Here is an 18,425-nt window from a genome sequence, read left to right as displayed (position 1 = left end):
GTCTCTGCTTTCATGTCCAGGCAGTATGGAGAAAAACAATATGTGATCTGACCCAAGTGCATAGGAAGGGAGAGTAAATGAAGGATAAGAGTAAGTTTAATAGGTGACTGGATCAAAGACATCTTAGGATGAGGATGACATTAACAGTGAGGACTGAGTTAAAGTTTCACAGGTGACATTAGTGATAATGCTGAGTTTGTAAATTTACCATTCTCTGGAGGAAAACAGTGAATTTGGAAAGTTTATTCATAACAGAAGAGTCAAGCAATCTTGAAAAAAAACATTATCTTTATTTTTTTATATAGATTTTTCTTTTTTTTTGCAAAAAAAAAGGCAAACTCCACTATTATTTTGATAATTCCAACCTGTGAATGTCTTTCAAGGTAAGCTATGTTTTTTATTTAAAACAGCTTCACATAAAATTATCTCATCCTTCTCCTTTACAAGTACAAATACAACAAGCTTTTCCAGGAAAAAAGAACAAATGTGGTACTCAGACCTGTGCCCCCTGGGTTTAGTCTTGTTTTCAGAAGCTGCCAAGAGCTTTCCACTCTTCTAAGCTGGCAGGAGCCCAAAGGACATAGGAACCTGCAGGAAGTTCCCAGTTTAAAACTGCCGGGGTGCTGCTTCCGTTAGGCTGTCTGAGTGCAATACGCTGATACTTTGCTTCAAATACAATTTGTTACTCTCTTAACTTCACAGAATCACAGAATGGTTGAGGTTGGAAAGGACCCCTGGAGGTTACCTGGTCCAACCCCCTGCTCAAGCAGGGTCACCTAGAGCCAGTTACTCAGGACTGTGTCCAGATGGCTTTTGAATATCCCCAAGGACGGAAACTCCACAACCTGTGCCACTGCTTGGCCACCCTCACAGTGAAAAAGTGTTTCCTGATGTTCAGAGGGAATCTCCTGTGTTTCATTGCCCCTTGTCCTGTCACTGCTGAAAAGCATATGGCTCCTCTTTGCACACTCCCTTCGGGTATTTATATACATTGATAAAATCTTTCTGAGCCTTCTCTTCTCTAGGCTAAACAGTCACAGCTCTCTCAGGCTTTCCTAATATGTGAGATGCTTCAGTCTCTTCATGAACTTTGTGGCCCTTCATTGGACTCTCTCCAGTATGTCCATGTCTCTCTTGTACCAAGGAGCCTGGAACTGGACACAGTGCTCCAGATGTGAACTCTCCAGTGCTGAGTAGATGGGAAGGATCACTTCCCTCAACCTGCTGACAATACTTCATCTAATGGAGGATATCGTTAGACTTCTTTGCTGCAAGGGCCCATTGTTGGCTCGTGTTCAACCTAGTGTCCACCAGAACCCCCAAGCCATTTTCTGCCAAGCTGCTTTCCAACTGGTTGGCCTCTAGTATATATTGGTGCATGGGGTTGTTCCTCCCCAGGTGTAGGCCCCCAGAGCCTGAAGTTAGGGACGGGGGGCTGTGTGAACCTCCCAGGATCCAGGAGGAGACGGTTAGTGACCTGCTGTGCCAGTTAGACAACCACAAGGTTATGGGCCTGGATGGGATTTACCCCAGAGTAATGAAAGAACTGGCAAATGAACTTGCCAAACCACTCTCGATTATCTACGGGCAGTCCTGGTTAACTGGAGAAGTTCCAGCTGACTGAAAATCAGCAAACATAACGCCCATCTACAAGAAGGGTCGGAAGGACGATCCAGGGAACTATAGGCCTGTCAGCCTGACCTCGGTGCCAGGCAAGGTGATGGAACAGATCATCCTGGGTGCCATTACACGGCACATGCAGGACAATCGGGGCATCAGGGCCAGCCAACATGGATTCATGAAAGGCAGGTCCTGCTCGACCAACCTGGTCTCCTTCTATGACAAAGTGACCTGCTTAGTAGATGAGGGCAGGGCTGTGGATGTAGTCTATCTAGACTTCAGTAAGGCATTCGACACTGTCTCCCACAGCATCCTCCTGGACAAACTGGCTGCCCGGGGCTTGGATGTGTGGACTCTTCGATGGGTTAAAAACTGGCTGGATGGCCGAGCCCAGAGAGTGGTGGTGAATGGGGCAAAGTCCAACTGGCGGCCGGTCACTAGCAGTGTTCCCCAGGGCTTAGTTTTGGGGTCGGTGCTGTTCAATATCTTTATAGATGATCTAGACGTAGGGATTGAGTGCACCCTCAGTAAATTTGCAGATGACATCAAGCTGGGTGGGAGTGTCGATCTGCTGGAGGGTAGGAAGGCCCTACAGAGGGATTTGGACAGGTTAGATAGATGGGCCGAGACCAACAGCATGAGGTTCAACAAGAACAAGTGCCGGGTCTTACACTTCGGCCACAACAACCCCATGCAGCTCTACAGGCTGGGGGAAGAGTGGTTAGAAAGCGGCCCGGTGGAAAGAGACCTGGGGATCCTGATCGACAGCCAGCTAAACATGAGCCAGCAGTGTGCCCAGTTGGCCAAGAAGGCCAATGGCATCCTGGCCTCTATTAGGAATAGTGTAGCCATCTGGTCTAGGGAAGTGATCGTCCCTCTGTACTCGGCACTGGTGAGGCCGCATCTTGAGTACTGTGTTCAGTTCTGGGCCCCGCACTTCAAGAAAGGTGTTGAGGTGTTGGAGCGAGTCTAGAAGAGGGCGACCAAGCTGATGAAGGGTCTGGAGGGTCTGACCTATGAGGAACGGCTGAGGGAGCTGGGGTTGTTTAGCCTGGAGAAGAGGAGGCTCAGAGTTGACCTTATTGCAGTCTACAACTACCTGAAGGGAGGTTATAGTGAAGTGGGAGTTGGCCTCTTCTCCCGGGCAACTAGTGATAGGACAAGAGGACACAGCCTCAAGGTTCACCAGGGGAGGTTCAGGTTGGACATTAGGAAGAATTTCTTTTCAGAAAGGGTCATTAGACATTGGAATGGGCTGCCCAGGGAGGTGGTGGAGTCACCATCTCTGGATGTGTTTAAGAAAAGACTGGACATGGCACTTAGTGCCATGGTCTAGTTGACAGGGTGGTGTAATGGCAACGGTTGGACTCGATGATCCCTGAGGTCTCTTCCAACCTGATTGATTCTGTGATTCTGTGATTCTCAGTAGCTGGGAGTACTGGGGTCCTGATGGCCATACAAGGGCGTAAACTAAAACAAACGAAACATCCAACCAGTTAGTGATTAAGAACCAATTTTTAAATTGCCTGTGGTAGCAGCAGAAGCCAGCAAGGGGATACTTTTCTATGTTTAAATAGTTGCTAAATCTTTGAGGCAGTCCTTCTGTTAACTGAGGTAGCAAGAGACAAAACAGCATGCATTTCTACCCTGTCAGAGTAAGGTGTGAGTTCTCCATCTAGATTAGCATCATAGGGGCCTAGAGAGGTCATGGCCACCCTTCCTCTTCATGGCCAGAAATGAAGGGAAAGGACTCATAACTGCGTTTGTCATAGAGGGTCAGGGAACACTGGGATCTTGCACTGTATCTTCATAATGATGAAATAAAAGAAGGGAGAAAGTAAAAGTTGGTGTCAGTGTGAGGACAAGCAGAAAGGTGGGGAGGACTGCTAAAAGCAGCAACACTTCTGGCTGAACTTCTCAGCAGGGGGCAAAGCAGCCTTCAAACCCTTCCTTATCATCACAAAGGCAGAAAATTACTGCAAATAGCCAAAGTGTAACTCAGCCAGGAAGAACATTCTGTCTGTCCCCTTTTGGGAATACAACGTATCCTCAGTGTCAGGCACTGCAAACTACAAGAACCCAGTGTGGATCTCTGCAGATATTACACAAATGTACAAAAAAACATATTATTCAACCTGTCAGTGCAGGCACACTCATGCAAAGTAAAAAAAAAAAAAATAAAAAAATTAAAAAACAAACAATACAGAAAAACTCACCAGATTTAAAAATAAAAGCCATGTGGCTACACACACTCACTGAATGGAAAGGTTCTGTTATGTTCACATGAGGTTTGCACTACATAAAACTCTGTAAAATTCTATCACTCAAGAAAGAGGTAAGTGTTAAATTCTTCTGTTGCTGAGTGCTGAGCTTTTTTTCTTTTTGTAATAATTTACAGTTCTCATTGAGGTTTCAAGCTGTGTTGAGAGCATGCTTAAGAAGCTCAAGTGTAGTCATCTTTGTTAGCGGGTAATCTCCTAAATCTCTGGAAGTAAGAGGGCAGAAAGCCTTGTTCCAGAAGGCAACCCACCCAGACACAACTCCTGCTGCAAATTGCCCCATGAAGGATCTTCACTCTACATTAACTATATGGGAAGCTGAGAAAGACTCGCTGTCTGTTCAGGTAAGCGATTTCTAACATTGCGAGCATGGAGAAGAATGTAAATGATGAGAAGATGGGAGAAGAATAGAGTTTTCTTCTTCTGAAGGAAGAAAACTTGCTAACCAGTAAATCAGAGAGTTTCTTTTTTTCCCATTTTCCCACTAGCTTGCAAGCAACACAAGGAATTACTAACAACAGTGATCCAACAAATTATTTAAGTATATTCTTGGCTTTAATTATGGGACCATCTACTTTAAAAGGACTACTTGCATACTTAAGAATGTACATCAGAGTTTGCTGGATCAAGGCCTGTGTCAATTATGAACTATGAAACCATCAGAGTGGTTTATTTGGAGGCTAGGTCGACCTTATGTTTTCTACAGTACTGCTTGCTGTACCTGTTTAATACTGTGATGTGTATTAAATCTGCATAATACCTATAGTGGGATTTGTTTATCAAGCTCTCCAGATTCAATGATTTTCCCACTCAGTAGGCAAGTCTCTTCTGCTTTTGACCAAACATATCTGCAGTTATAATGACTTCTAAGATTTCACTCAGTAGTAATAGGGACAGGGGCTTTATCAGAGTGCTCAGAAATAGTATTTGTTCTACGGTGTTAATTCTACAACTTTGTTTGGGAGCTGCTTGTTTTCTACCCCTGGAAAAATCTTATTTACTTAAAATCTGCAGCACAGCTGGGTAGGGCTCTTCCTTCAAATTAAAATTATTTGCCCTCAGAGAATTTATGTAAATCTTTGGAAATTAATTTCAAAAGTCCTACTCTAGAGAATCCATGCTGTTCTCGTAGAACACACAATTATATTAAAAAAAACCTCCTCTAAAACAACATAAAACAATGCACATTAAATGGAACAAGTTTATTCCTTTCTATAGGCCAAATCCTTGGCTTGTACAAATTGGTATAACTTCCAAGTCTTCAGAAAGTACCAGTTTATCCTAGCCAGCCCACTATTTTAAAAATCTGAATGTCCTGAGCCATACATTTAATATTATTATATTTTGAATAGGTAGTTAAGTTCCAAGCCCCACCCTAGACAATTGCTGAAAAACCTGTAGAAAAGAGTTGCCAATTGCAGGGCTAGGTTAGTCAACATGAAATTAATGTGATGTTTCACGGCACATTGAGTAGAGCATTCATAAAACCAACGGATCAGATCTTTTGTTGCACACAGCAGCAAGGGAAATCTGTTATGGAAATAATGCCGTTCAGGAAATACAAATATCTGCACCATTCATCTGCTGCCAATGCATCATTTTCGAAGGACGTAAGCCTTATATATAGCATGAATGCTCTCCTCAGCCTCATTTCTCTCATGACTTTTTTTTTCTATTTCCTATTCCCAGCTCTTTATCTAAATGGACCTCCCTGGGATTCCTTTCACCCTCCATTGATCTGTATCTATAGATATATCTTCCTAGAGATCTATACTTCTTTCCTTCTTTCCTGGTTTTTCTTTTACACTTTTCTATCTTCTCTACTTATTTCAATGTTCCCCTTTTCCTTTGTATCTTTCAATCCGTATCTCCCAAAACAAGAAACAAAGAAAATACTGCTAATATATATTTTCATCAATGAGAAATCATTGCCTCTGGTCACAAGTGCATAATAAATAATCACAGAAGTAAACCAGGCTGGATGTGCCATCCAAAAAACAAATTTTGGTGTTAGTACATCTCATATGTACAAATGGAGGTAAGATTTTTATTCTGCCAAAGGATAATTACCATTCCTAGAGACAACTGATAAATCTATCCGTGATTATTAGTGTCATATGTAATCAAATACAAGGTCACTTCTTATGAGTCCCAATTTCTTTCTTTTAATTTTTAGCTTGCTAGTCTAAACTAAGATTTTATGGAAAAAAGTAATTTATTTCTAATTAGCCAAATTTCTGTTGTGACCACCTGGAACGTGTGAACAGAACAACTCTGCTCTTAGCAGAAGGGATCTTTGTGAAGTTCTCTGTAGTCTGCTTCAAGAGATTAGATCTTTATTTAATCAGCATTTTTGTCACTCTTCTCAGAGGGAAATTATCCAAACTGCCTTATGAGAACCCTTTTTCCAAGGATCAAAGGTCGTCTCTTCTAAAGTCATAACTTCAGCTGGGGATTGAAAGATTGTAAAATCATTAGAGACCCTTCCTCGATTTAATGCTCCTTGTATGTTCTATGGCTTCAGAGTTTATTAAGCAGTTCATCAATGAAAAGATGTCACGGTTCATGAGATGTCTTCATTAAAATCTCTGTCTTTAAGTCCTTATAATTTTCAGGGAGAAAAATGTTTTTTATTCTGACTTTCCTCTGCTCAAAACTGAATGCTTTGTAAAATTTGGTAAAATGCCACTTGGCTTTTCCTGAGTGAGCTCAGAATGTGGAAAATTATTTTCATTCATGAAATTTTTGGTGTGCTTCTTTTGCTGTCAACCAACTCCAAAATAGTCTTACCTATAAAAAAAAAAATCAAAAACAAGCCAGCCCTCACAGATGACTGTTTAACTTATTTAAAAAATGCTAAACTGTAAAAGAGAGTATCTCTTCTATTCCAAAAAAATAGAGTTGGCAAACAGTAAACATGTGAGTAATATGGTAATGAAAACAATTAATACCAACAATGAGAGTCCATGCCAACAAACCTAGTACTCTACTCAATGAAATAATTATTCATTTGCATTTGTTGTGTATTATATACATCCAAACACAAATCCTTGGCACATTTGACGGGAAAGCACAATCACTTAATCATAATTTGTAAACTTATTACAAAGCCTCTGTTCAGCAATATCATCAGATCTGTCATATAAGAATAAGCAGTGGCTCAAGCCGGCCATGGGAAGATAGTAAGATAAACAAATGGCACTTAAGTGTCCTCTCATCTGAAGTCAGAAAGGCTTTTAGACAAAGCTGCTGATGCCTTGGAAAATCTTTGAAGAATGCAAGGAGTGTTACAGTCATGTTCCAGACCTTATGGTTAGACATCACCAGATCACACAAGCAGGAGTAATCATGTCACCAGTTAGCTAATGCAGATTAGCTAATCCCAAATTTTGACGGGACTAGTAGGTTTATGTTAAACCCTATTTTAATTATGGCTTCTAACCAGCTGTTTGTGGAGCTGGATGGATGAGAAGAATGCAGAAATGGCTGGCTTAGAGTGCCCGCTCTCAACTCTAGGGGCTGTATATTCACAAGAGGGATTTCCACTTGTGCCAGTCAGTAGATGAATTCAGAATAACAATTAATTTGGAAACTGTTGTAATTTCTTATTATTCTCCCTGACTCCCTCTTGACTTTATTACAAACTTACATCCTTATTTATTGTTCACATCTTTATTTTGCACACAGAGAGTCTAATACATTGGCCCAGGAGCTAATGCAGTTATTATACAGGACATGTAATTAAATTTATGATTGCAAATCAATTCCTGCTCTGGATTCAAATAAGGAAACACTATGGGAATAGTTTTCTCAACAACAATATAATAATATATATCCCCTCCAATGAGGGCAAAATTCATCTAAGATCAAAGACCTTTTAAATGCCTTTTCAAGGGGAAGATCAATTTCTATGGTTTGTCCTTAAAAACTGACAAACCTAGTGAAGTCTAGAAAGTGTGGGACTTACTGCTAGAGCAATTTTCTGCCCTCTGTTGGCTTTTGGGCACTGCATTTGCAGGGAATGAGGTAACTGATAAACTCCTCACTCCTGATCTTGCACAGTAACTTGCAGGTCACCATGGCATACAGGTCCCTAAGTTACTTTTGTACTTGTAGTTACCCAGGAATGATGCACCTAGCGGTTATGCACAGTGAGAATCCCACAGAGATGCAGGCATAAAGTGTAAAGGTTCCCAGGAAAATCAGTGGCATTCTGCACAGACAGAAGGGCATATTTTAAATGAAAGACTGAGACCTAGTAGTTTATCAAGACCTATAAGGGTTTGTGCATTGCTTTTGTTTTTTTTATGGTTTGGGGAAGTTTGTAGTTTCCTTTCCTTTACATCAGTGCAGTAAACATGAACTTCATCACATTTGTAATGATGTAGGTTTATCTGGAGAATGTCCTATTTCCATAATGAACCAATTAAATACAAACTGAATATGTTGCAGTAATCTGTTCCTGTTCGTATAGTATTTTGGCTAACGTCAGAACAATAATAAAGCCTGAAATAAAAAGGAGCAGGTTAAAAATTCATAAAGCAGCTGTGTATTTCTAAAGTAGATGAGGGCAATTTTGGAATTCCAGTGAATGTTCGCATCCAGATGTGATGTGGGACCCAATTTAATTTCATATCTGTAAATTCAATGGTGTTTGTGACCCTCCAGCCATAGTTCTTTAAATGATGGACATGCTTTGTATGTGATTGGGAGGATTAATCTTCTAGGAATTTATATACTATATTGAGTAATTAAAAGAACAATATTCCCATATAAAGGCTTTTCATGGCCATATAGAACTGCTACCTGAAACGTAAAGCGTGAAAAATCACAGCCATTTATTGTATATGCATACTGTGAAACTGGTTAATCTACAGCCTTTTGATTATCTTAAGGATGTATGGCGAGGAATGGTATGTACATCTTAAGACTAAGTTGATTACAATGGACATGAATCAGTCATTTTCAAACATGCCCATAAAAAGCTGATGCTTTTGTTTGGTGTAATTATGAACATTAAGGAACTGGAATAAGCAGCCTAAAATCTTGAAATAAGAATGTAATGCTTTACAGATTGTCCTGAGATGACGTAATATACAGTAAAGCCATTACGTTTTATCCTCACATGGAATATTTAGTTCGTGGAAACATCTATGAACAAACAATTCATGACCTTGATTTTCTTCGTTTTTGTGGGTTTTTTTAGTCAGCCCTAACCTTCTCTACCAAAGTGCTCTGGTATAAATTTGAAAGTTTCTGATCCCCTTCCCAGTTGTTATTCTACTTCCAGAAGTGTGTTTTAAATAAAGGAATAAAACCCTCATGCACTGAACAGCTAAGCAATTAAAGGCCCTAAGGATAGAAGCCAATAGCTTTAGTTTTCTTCCTGCAGTTGTAGATGAGAGAGTTGGAAGGTGTTCTTGTGTGAGAGCTATAGTGCTGAACATTAAGTAGCGGTATCTAAAAATACAGGTGGAAGAAGCAAAGGTCTTTCAGAGAAATTATTAATAGTTTATTTTGATTTAAATGAAGGAAGTAATCCCACCATCTGTCACACAAATATTCTGTTACTGAAGTAAGAGATACCATGACTCAGAGAGGCAAAATAACTCCATTATTATTAGACAGTCATTTATATTTAAAAGTAAATAAGAAATAAATAGCAATGACACTATATAACGTGCTTGGGTCTGCAAAGAAGAGAGATGGTTATGTTGCAAGAAGAGAATACATTATTATGGAAAGAAATGTTATGGGAGTAAGAAGAGAGTAAAACTTGACTTGTCTTTTTTAGCACAGTAAATGTTTACATCTGTAAAAAAAACCAGAAACTTATCAAAGTTCCACCATAAGACTTCTTTTGCTTCAGTATATTTTCAACAATACATTATTAGTCAATAGAAATCTTCATCCATTTAAAATGAAACAAATGTTAAAATGTATTCAAAATGGAATGGAAAACTTTGTAGACAATATACTAACATTATCCTATAATCAAGTCCATCCCACCTGTAGAATTATTTTTGCACAAAATACAGCAAAAGGAGTTACTCCCAACAGTTTCACACAGGCCAGAAGCTAAGAAAAGAAGAAAAAAAAAATTTTAAAGCTTTTCATTGAGCACCATGCTGGACTGAAATTGATGAGAGTTAGTATTTTTTATTTCCTGTTAATTAGTCTCTGAATATTTCTCAAATAATTACAAGTTCTCAGGTTTACTTCAGAGAGCTGTTGGTAAGTTTAATGTTCTTTTATTGCTAATATCAACAGTTATCTCCCATCAATCCCTCTACAGCAATCTGTTGGCATTTTGTTATATCCTTCCACACGCAAAACCTTGTTAATTAATTTTATTTAAGAGTGCAGCCTAACATCAATACACATCATACTACAGAAAGTTAATTCCTCCAACAATGACTGTTTCTCCTAAATATGCTTTTACTGTGTTCTTCTATTTGCTTTTCATATTTATGTCCTATATACATCTTAACCATTTAGTATACTGCTAGCAATGCCTAAACCTTCTTGGCTAAAAAAATTAGTGATTTCAAGTTACAGCAACTGGAGTCAGCATAGATCACAATATTATGTTTTAGTATTATTAGCACAACTTTACTTTGCAGATGACTCATTAAAATTCCAGATATGAAAAGAATTCTGTTACCCAGTTCATATATCCTGATCAAAATATTCATATCTTATGCTCTGTTCTCCTAATCAACTCTACCTTTTTTTGAATAAAATTAAATTACTTATGCCAAGTTACATGTTATACCGAAATTTTCCCTATGTGCTTTGTTACAAGGCAAACACCTCAAAAAATTCAGCAAAAGTAAGGGTAATACAATCTACATCCAATTTTAAAAGCATGCCTTTGGGCATAACCTGTAGTTACCTGAGTCTGGAATAATTTTACTGGGATGCTTCGTAATTGCCTACACCAGTGGTTTTTGTACCTCGTCTGACAGACACTAGTTTGTGTGCAATACACCTCAGATCTGCCCCAGTATCACCAGTCCCATGTTCCTAAATAGTAGCGAGCATTACTGGAAGATCTAGCTGTGTACACCTTTGGTAAATAGAAATAATTGATTGTAGGTAACAGTACTGCTTCTTGGACTCCTGGAATATTACAAGTAGCACAGAAGTCCCATTCCATTTTGAGGGCAATTTCTTTCTCTTAGTAGTAGTTCAGATGTTTGCCAAAAAAAAAAAAAAAAATCCAAAACCAAAACCCAAAAATCCTCCTTTTTTTTCCAACATTTAAACTCATTGCACTTGGATTTATTTTATTTCAATGAACATTTTCAGCGAAGGGCAAATCTTTTTTGTTGAAAGCCATTTCTCATTTTGCAGAGGTTTTTTTGTCAGCTCCAGCTGAAAATGCACAGAAATGCTCCCTCAGTCCCTGACTTTTTAGCATATTAGCTATAAAAGCATCACAGCATGCTACATTAGTGGAAAAAAAATTGCTTTGACCAAGTGCAAAGTCCTGTTTTCAAAAGCCTATAACTCAAGCAAATCAAAACAATTTTTCACTCAATTTCAGCTTTTAACATCTCTCCATTACAGTTGTACAGATGTTCAAAATAACACCAGTGCCTTTTTTATAATGAGAAATGTCTATTTTCCCACACTCACACTCTGAAATGAATTTCTGATCAAACATTTAAAAAATTCTTTTTGGGTAGAAGCCAAGCAAGGAATACTCCAGCCAAAAGTTGTTTTTTTCTGAGTTTGAGAATAATTGAATAAAAAGGGAAATCATTATGCTGCCTCAGCCAAAGCTTTAGCTGGCAGTGTAGTCAAATAACAGGCTGGTATAATAAAATGAGATTACCTGTGCTATGTGCTCACTGGAAAAAGAGGTAGAATTAAGTGTAAGGCTGTATCAAAGTATAATTGTAACCCAGTGTTAAAAGTTACTAAATTCCTTGTCAGGGAGGGTTACTCATGCTGCAGGCATCTGAACAGAACATCCCAAAGTTGCAGTACCTGCCTATTCAGCACTTATCTGCAGACACCGAGCTAAAATGCACAAAAGCACAAAAATTCTCCTTTAGTTCTTGTGAAAAGTTTAACAAGGCAAAATCAATTTGATACGTACCTAGCAGTATTTTATTTTGAAACACATATTTGGTTATCATATTGCCTTTTGGGGTTAAAGAGAAGGTGAAAGTTGAGAGATGATGGCTGAGGAATGTACTGACTATAGTGGTGCTAATTAGGAGATTTTGTGCTGGTCTTTTTTTCATGCTGCGTTCATAAATCACCTGAAATAAAGTCTGCATCAAAGTCCAGCGATTTAAAAAAGAAGCCAAATTAAAAAATTCTACATGAACTTCCATCCAGAAAGCACAAATATACTTCTCAACAGCCTGACACAGCTGTGTTGCTGACATACACACATACCCTTAGTATACACACACTTCTGAAATGTTATGAACTTTATGCCAAAGTAAGGTTGATGTTCAAGATTATAAGAAAACAGACTCCAAGGTTAAAAAATAAAAACAAAACAAACAAAAAAACCCCACAACCTTAATAGATAAGTCTTGGATGCTTTCAGATGATGATAAAGGATTTTGAACACTTTTAGTCCCACTCATACTATACTGCCAGGTAGCAGGGACTGTATAGTGTCTAAATGGTGACTAATGGAATATTACTGCTCCAAATTCAGACTAGGTTAAGGTTGGTACGTTGCGAGCTTGCTCACACCAGTGCTGAATTTAGCTTCTTGTGGTGTCAGAACCTGTGACTGCTTTCACTAGCCTTACTTTGAGTCGGGAAGACTCACTGTGCATATTCCCATAGAGAAGAACTTTGTTTGAATCAGTTAAGGCTGAGTAAGTATGACATCCATGCAGAGAAAACTCTTGAAAGCAAGAAAATGTCAGATTACGGAACTCCTCTTAAAGGCACCTCGGTGCCCACACAACACATTTCCACTGACATGAGTAGACTTCACACCTCCCCACAGAACTTCCTTCTCCCTCCAAATATAAAGGATCCCATCCAGCTCATTGATTTCACACTACAGAACCTCCACACTATAAGCCTAGCTCAACACTGATTATTTCATAAAGTTAGTAAGGTCAAGATTATGTGTATGTGTGAGATTTTGAAATAAAGAGGAGATGGGGGTGTTTGAATTTTATTTATGCTTCAGATTTGTACTTCAGAGCTGTCCAAGTGACAGCAATTTTATTTTTTTAATTTTTTTTTTTTTTTAAATAGAATAACATGCAGGTTCTATTTCTAACTCTATATTTCAGACTATCAGCTTGGAGAAAATGTTCTGCATGTATGTAACAGGTGAGGTAACAGAGCAGCTGGTCCAAAGATTAAATGAGGATCATAGTGACTGAGAAGAGTTATTAGGTTAAGAATATGAATTGGAACATGCTGGATAAACACATGGGCAATTTTTAAATGGGATAAAGATACTACTTAGTTTCTGCTGAGTTCCTTTTGAAAATATCTGCTGCTTAATGAGAAAAAAAAATTAGCATCATTTGCTAAGGCAATCAATTCCTGTGTCTTTCGTACACTACCCTGTAGTACTACTACTTCTTCTTATTGCTGTCATCTGATGTCTATATACAAAGCAATCCAGAATACAAGCCATATAACAGCACTTGCTCACATATATTCTGCCTAGAGCAGGTAGCTCACATTAATGTTGGATGAAAATGTAAACTTAATGAGAAATAAAGTAAGCAGTAATGAAATTTTAATCACACAGTCACCTAAATATTGCTGTTGCTTAACAGGCAAACTGGTTCCTTAGACTCAGATTAGCAAAGCTATTTAGGGTCTTCTGGATACAGAGAGGCATCAGGGAAACCTGCAAGTTTACATAATCACTCAGACACTTTTGTAACCCCCCCTCATCTGCATGCCTAAATAGTTTTGAAATTCTGGTTTCATCCTTCTTCTGAATTGGAACAGCATCTTTGGTTGATAAAGGCTGAAGGGGCAAAGGAGAAGTCCTAGTTAGGACTCCCTTTTAAGGGAAGTTTTTTGCTTGCTTGTTCTGCCACTAACTGGAGAGTAGTTTCTGCATTACTCTGAAGTGTACCTGATTTTGACATCAGCTGCCATTTGTTAGAGTGCAGGTATTCTGGTTCAATCCCTACCAAATCAGATCTGTCTGCAAAGATGAGAGAGTTGCGAAAGCATGATCCGGAAGGCATCTATAGCAGCTCCACACCACTTGAGTAATCCGTGGTAGTAGGAAAGGTTTGAACTCCTGATAAAATGAGTTTTCATTTTTCCTCTTGTGATTGGAGTGATGCCAATGGGACTCAAAATGCAGTTTTTAAATCCTATTGATTGATTCAAAACACATTTGACTGTAGGTGAATGAGAAAGCATGGTAGCAGAAATATAGGGGGATGGCACAATAAGCATTATATTTGAGGAAAAGGAATAGAAATTAAGATAGCATAATGAGGAGACAATAAAAAGCATCAATGTACTTTTCCTATTACTGAAAACAATCGCAATATTTTCCTGTGGGAGAAAATGGGGAAAAGGATCATTTTTCCTTCCAGTGAAATACATTCCTGTGATCTTCTTGAACACCCTTGATCACAAGGTAGAAGCACTGCATTCTCAGGCCAAACCAGGACACCATTGTATTTCAGAGAATGCTGAAACTAGTTTGGGAAAAACAAATGTCTAACCCTCTAACTGAATATTTTAATGCTAATATCACATTTGAATCACTTTTTAAAAAAATAGTGCCTGAACTTGGAGCATATAGAGTAGGCAAAGTAGAGCTGAAACAGTGTTTTGAAGAGAAATTGCATAGAGAGGTTGTTAATAATAAATCTTCAGCAAATGGATTTTCAAGTATTTTTGGTTTTTGAAAATAGAGAATGTGCTCCTCCCTCATAAAAACATAAGTAACTCGGTAGCAGAAGTTGATCTTTAAAGTAGAGTTTTGGTAGTTCCAGGGCTTGGTTGGCTCTAAATGAATATGGTTTACAGAATGAGAGAGATATTTACCACCAGAAACCTCTCTAAAATGCAAGACAAGCTAAAATGTTATGCAAAGATATCATGTTCTGCCATCCCCCAAACCTTTAAAACATTCCAGAAATTATTAAAATGCTTTTTGTATTTTATTTGAATGTATCTCTATACATATGCTATGACCATACTGTCAGCAATTCTTTCCTTGCAGAAGTTTAGAGTTAATTTTTTTCCTTTAATTGAGTCATATTTTACCTTGTTCTGACTTGAGTCCATTGCTTCTTGTCCTTCCACTGTGTGTCCCCTGAGCCTTCTCTTCTTGAGGCTGAACAAGTCCAGTTCTCTCAGCCTCTCCTTTGTACACCATGTGCTCCAGCCCCCTTATCATTCTGGCAGGCCTCCGTGGGATTGCTCTAGTATATTGATGTACTCCTTAGCTTGGGCAGGCTTGTTAGCTTGAGCTTGGAACCACATGGATAAACCAGCCTGAGACTGGTACATCCTGATAGCTGGAGAAATGTTTTTGTCTGGGACTTGCTCAGGCATCTCTCCACTGAAGGTTACTTCTCTTACGGTTTCAGCCAGAGAGGAATGCACATTCTCAGTGGTGATGAACTAATCTTCTTTCCTCTGCTCAGACTGTTTACATTTCTGGTTTTTGTTTCAAGAAATCAAATTCTAATCAGTTCCATGGATGGAACTGCATGCAATCCAATTAGATTCAGGCCTCACAAGAGAAAGTGTGTAGTCTGACACTAAATTAGGATCAAGCTCTGTCTCAGAAACTCATGAGGAAAATAACGTGTCACTGCTATCCTAGTCAGTGCCACAGTGAGGTACTCTGAGACAATGCTCCCAGACTTTACGAAGAAAAAAACATGATAGGGACAATCTCAGGCATGGTTTGTGAAAATATGAGGTAATTGTGAATGGGAATAATTAAAGTAGAACATTTATTTAAAAATGAACAATATTCTTGTTTCAAAAAATTTCACACTTTAATCACAGTAAACCTCTACAGATTTTACTTTGAAAAATTAATCAACATAACAAATCAAATATTGCTTGCAGACTCCTGGAAGAAATTTTCCTTAAGGAAGACCTGAGTGAAAGAAGAATGAGATCTCTTTAGCATTTATCATTTTACTCTGCAATTTTTCCACCACAATCTCAGCATAAGAAAGGTAATCATAAGATTTATCCGTTTGCCAACCCAAAACTGGTTCCTCCTCAGTTTACCTCTGTTAGCCCCAGACTAAGAATGCATAAGCTTGATATCTGTAAGAAAAAAGAAGCAAAAGCCACTTTTTACTTTTTTTCACTCCCCATAAAGCACCTGTAGTAGTTCATAAAACAGTGACCTTGTCCCACTTCTGCATCCACAGATATCTAGGTGTCCCAGGCCCACATCACAACAGGGTAAATACAGAGTTTGGCATTCTAATTGTATTTTGTATGCTGTCAGAAGAGATCTCTTTTTTAAAAATGTCAAATGTTAAAAAAATGCATGTTAAAAATTTGCAAACCTCTAAAAGTATCAGAAGATTTCAATTCTTTTCATCATTAAAAATTATGTGTTATGATACATGGGATATGTGATACATGGGTGATATTCCATTGTTTCCAAATTTTCCTTGACTTTCAACTGTGTAGTCCCACCTTTGTATTTAAAGGGGCTCTTGCCTTTTGGATGTCTTGACCTTAAAATTGTACGTCTTGGTACTTTTATGACCTAAGATTCCAAATAATCAGTTCAGTCAGTGTCCATCTCATGGCTGCTAGCCACTGACTCTCTGGTGGCAAGTATATGGCTGTGCTAGAAATAGGGGCAGCATTGGCAGGTCTTAGGTCTTATATACTCTCTTGTGTGTATATATATATATATTCTCGCTAGCATTTATTTTAATAGAAAAGTTCACAGTTTAAAACAGGTGAGGGTTAATATGGAGGTGTACTTAGAATTTATTTTCTAAAGAAACTCCAGAGAGCCTGCTGCTATAACAATTTGTCCTCCATCCTGAATAATATGTTTAATTATGCCGTAGTATTATGCCGTAGTATTATGCCGTAGTTGCCAGTCGGCAGCAGCGGCAGCGACTGAGGTCAGTGAGGGGAGAGGCGAGATCGGGCTGTAGCGGGCGGTTTTCATACTTTGGGCCCACCCCGAGCAGCAGCCCCGAGCTGCTTCCCCCTGGACCCGGAAGTTCCCGGCAACGAATCAGGAGGGGGAGGGGCGTAACACCACCCCCTGTCGATCGGGTGATACAGAACCTCCTGGAGGGCAGGGACTAGTCCCTGGCCAGAGGGGACACAGGGAGTCAGCAGTGATTGTGTGTGTCCCAGGGCAGGGGAGGCCACAGCCGTTTGCAGCTCGTTGGGGAGGGCGTTGACTCCCTCCCAGTGCACAAGGCGAGGAAGGTGCCAAGGAGCTGTGAACCAGCCAAGCTGTGAAGGCGCCAAGGAGCTGTGAACCAGGGGTGTCACCAACAGGTATTTCCCAGCTCAGTGAAAGAACAATGGTCTCCACCCAGCGGAAGAAGACCAAAATGGATGTGGGAACCCAGACAGAGCTCCCACGGAAGGAGGCAATGGTGCAGGTCTCAGGCTGCAGGGAATGCTACAGCGTCTCTGTGGTGACAGGGGGCTGTGTGCGCTGTGAGAAGGTAGATGATCTGCTCGGCCGAGCGGCACAGCTGCAAAGCAAGGTTGAAAGGCTTCAAGCCGAAGTAGAAAGGCTTAGGAGCATTAGGGAGGCTGAAATGGAGATAGACTGGTGGAGCCAGGCTCTGCCCTCCCTGCAACAAAAATGGGAGCACCTGCCGGAGAGCTCCCAGGATCGAGGGACCCCTGTACTCTGCCCCTCTCAGGTGGAAAACAATAACCTAGAGGAGAGGAGTGAGTGGAGGCAAGTCTATGGCCGTGGCAAAAGGCGAGTGCCCTCCTTGCCTACCTTGCCTCCACAGGTGCCTCTGAGAAATAGATATGAAGCCCTAGTGGAATACAGCCGGTCCAATGGGGATGTGGTGGAGAGGCAACCTATATCAGAGGTCCCACCACAGTCAGAAAAACCTGACAGGCGTATAGCTACCTCCTCCACAAGGAAGAAGAGAAGAGTTTTAGTGGTTGGAGACTCCTTCCTAAAGGGAACTGAGGGCCCAATATGCAGAGCTGACCCCCATCACAGGGAGGTCTGCAGCCTGCCTGGAGCCCGAATCAGGGATATCACCAGGAAACTCCCCAACCTGGTGAAGGCCACAGACTACTACCCCCTGCTGATCTTCCAGACAGGTGGGGAAGAAGCTGCATCCCGTAGTCTGAGGGGGATGAAGAAAGACTACAAGGCCCTAGGATGGTTGGTGAAAGAGTCTGGGGCACAAGTTGTTTTCTCCTCCCTCCTTCCATTTTCAGGTGATGACGTGGGATGGAATAGTAGGATTCTCTCCATAAATGCCTGGCTACGAGACTGGTGCTACAGGCAGGGCTTTGGCTTCTTTGATAATGGCTGGTTTTATAAGACACCAGGCGTGACTGTAATACATGGGA

This window comes from Nyctibius grandis, chromosome 1, assembly GCF_013368605.1.
Source record: "Nyctibius grandis isolate bNycGra1 chromosome 1, bNycGra1.pri, whole genome shotgun sequence".
NCBI lineage: Eukaryota > Metazoa > Chordata > Aves > Nyctibiiformes > Nyctibiidae > Nyctibius > Nyctibius grandis.
This window is presented reverse-complemented; position numbering follows the sequence as displayed.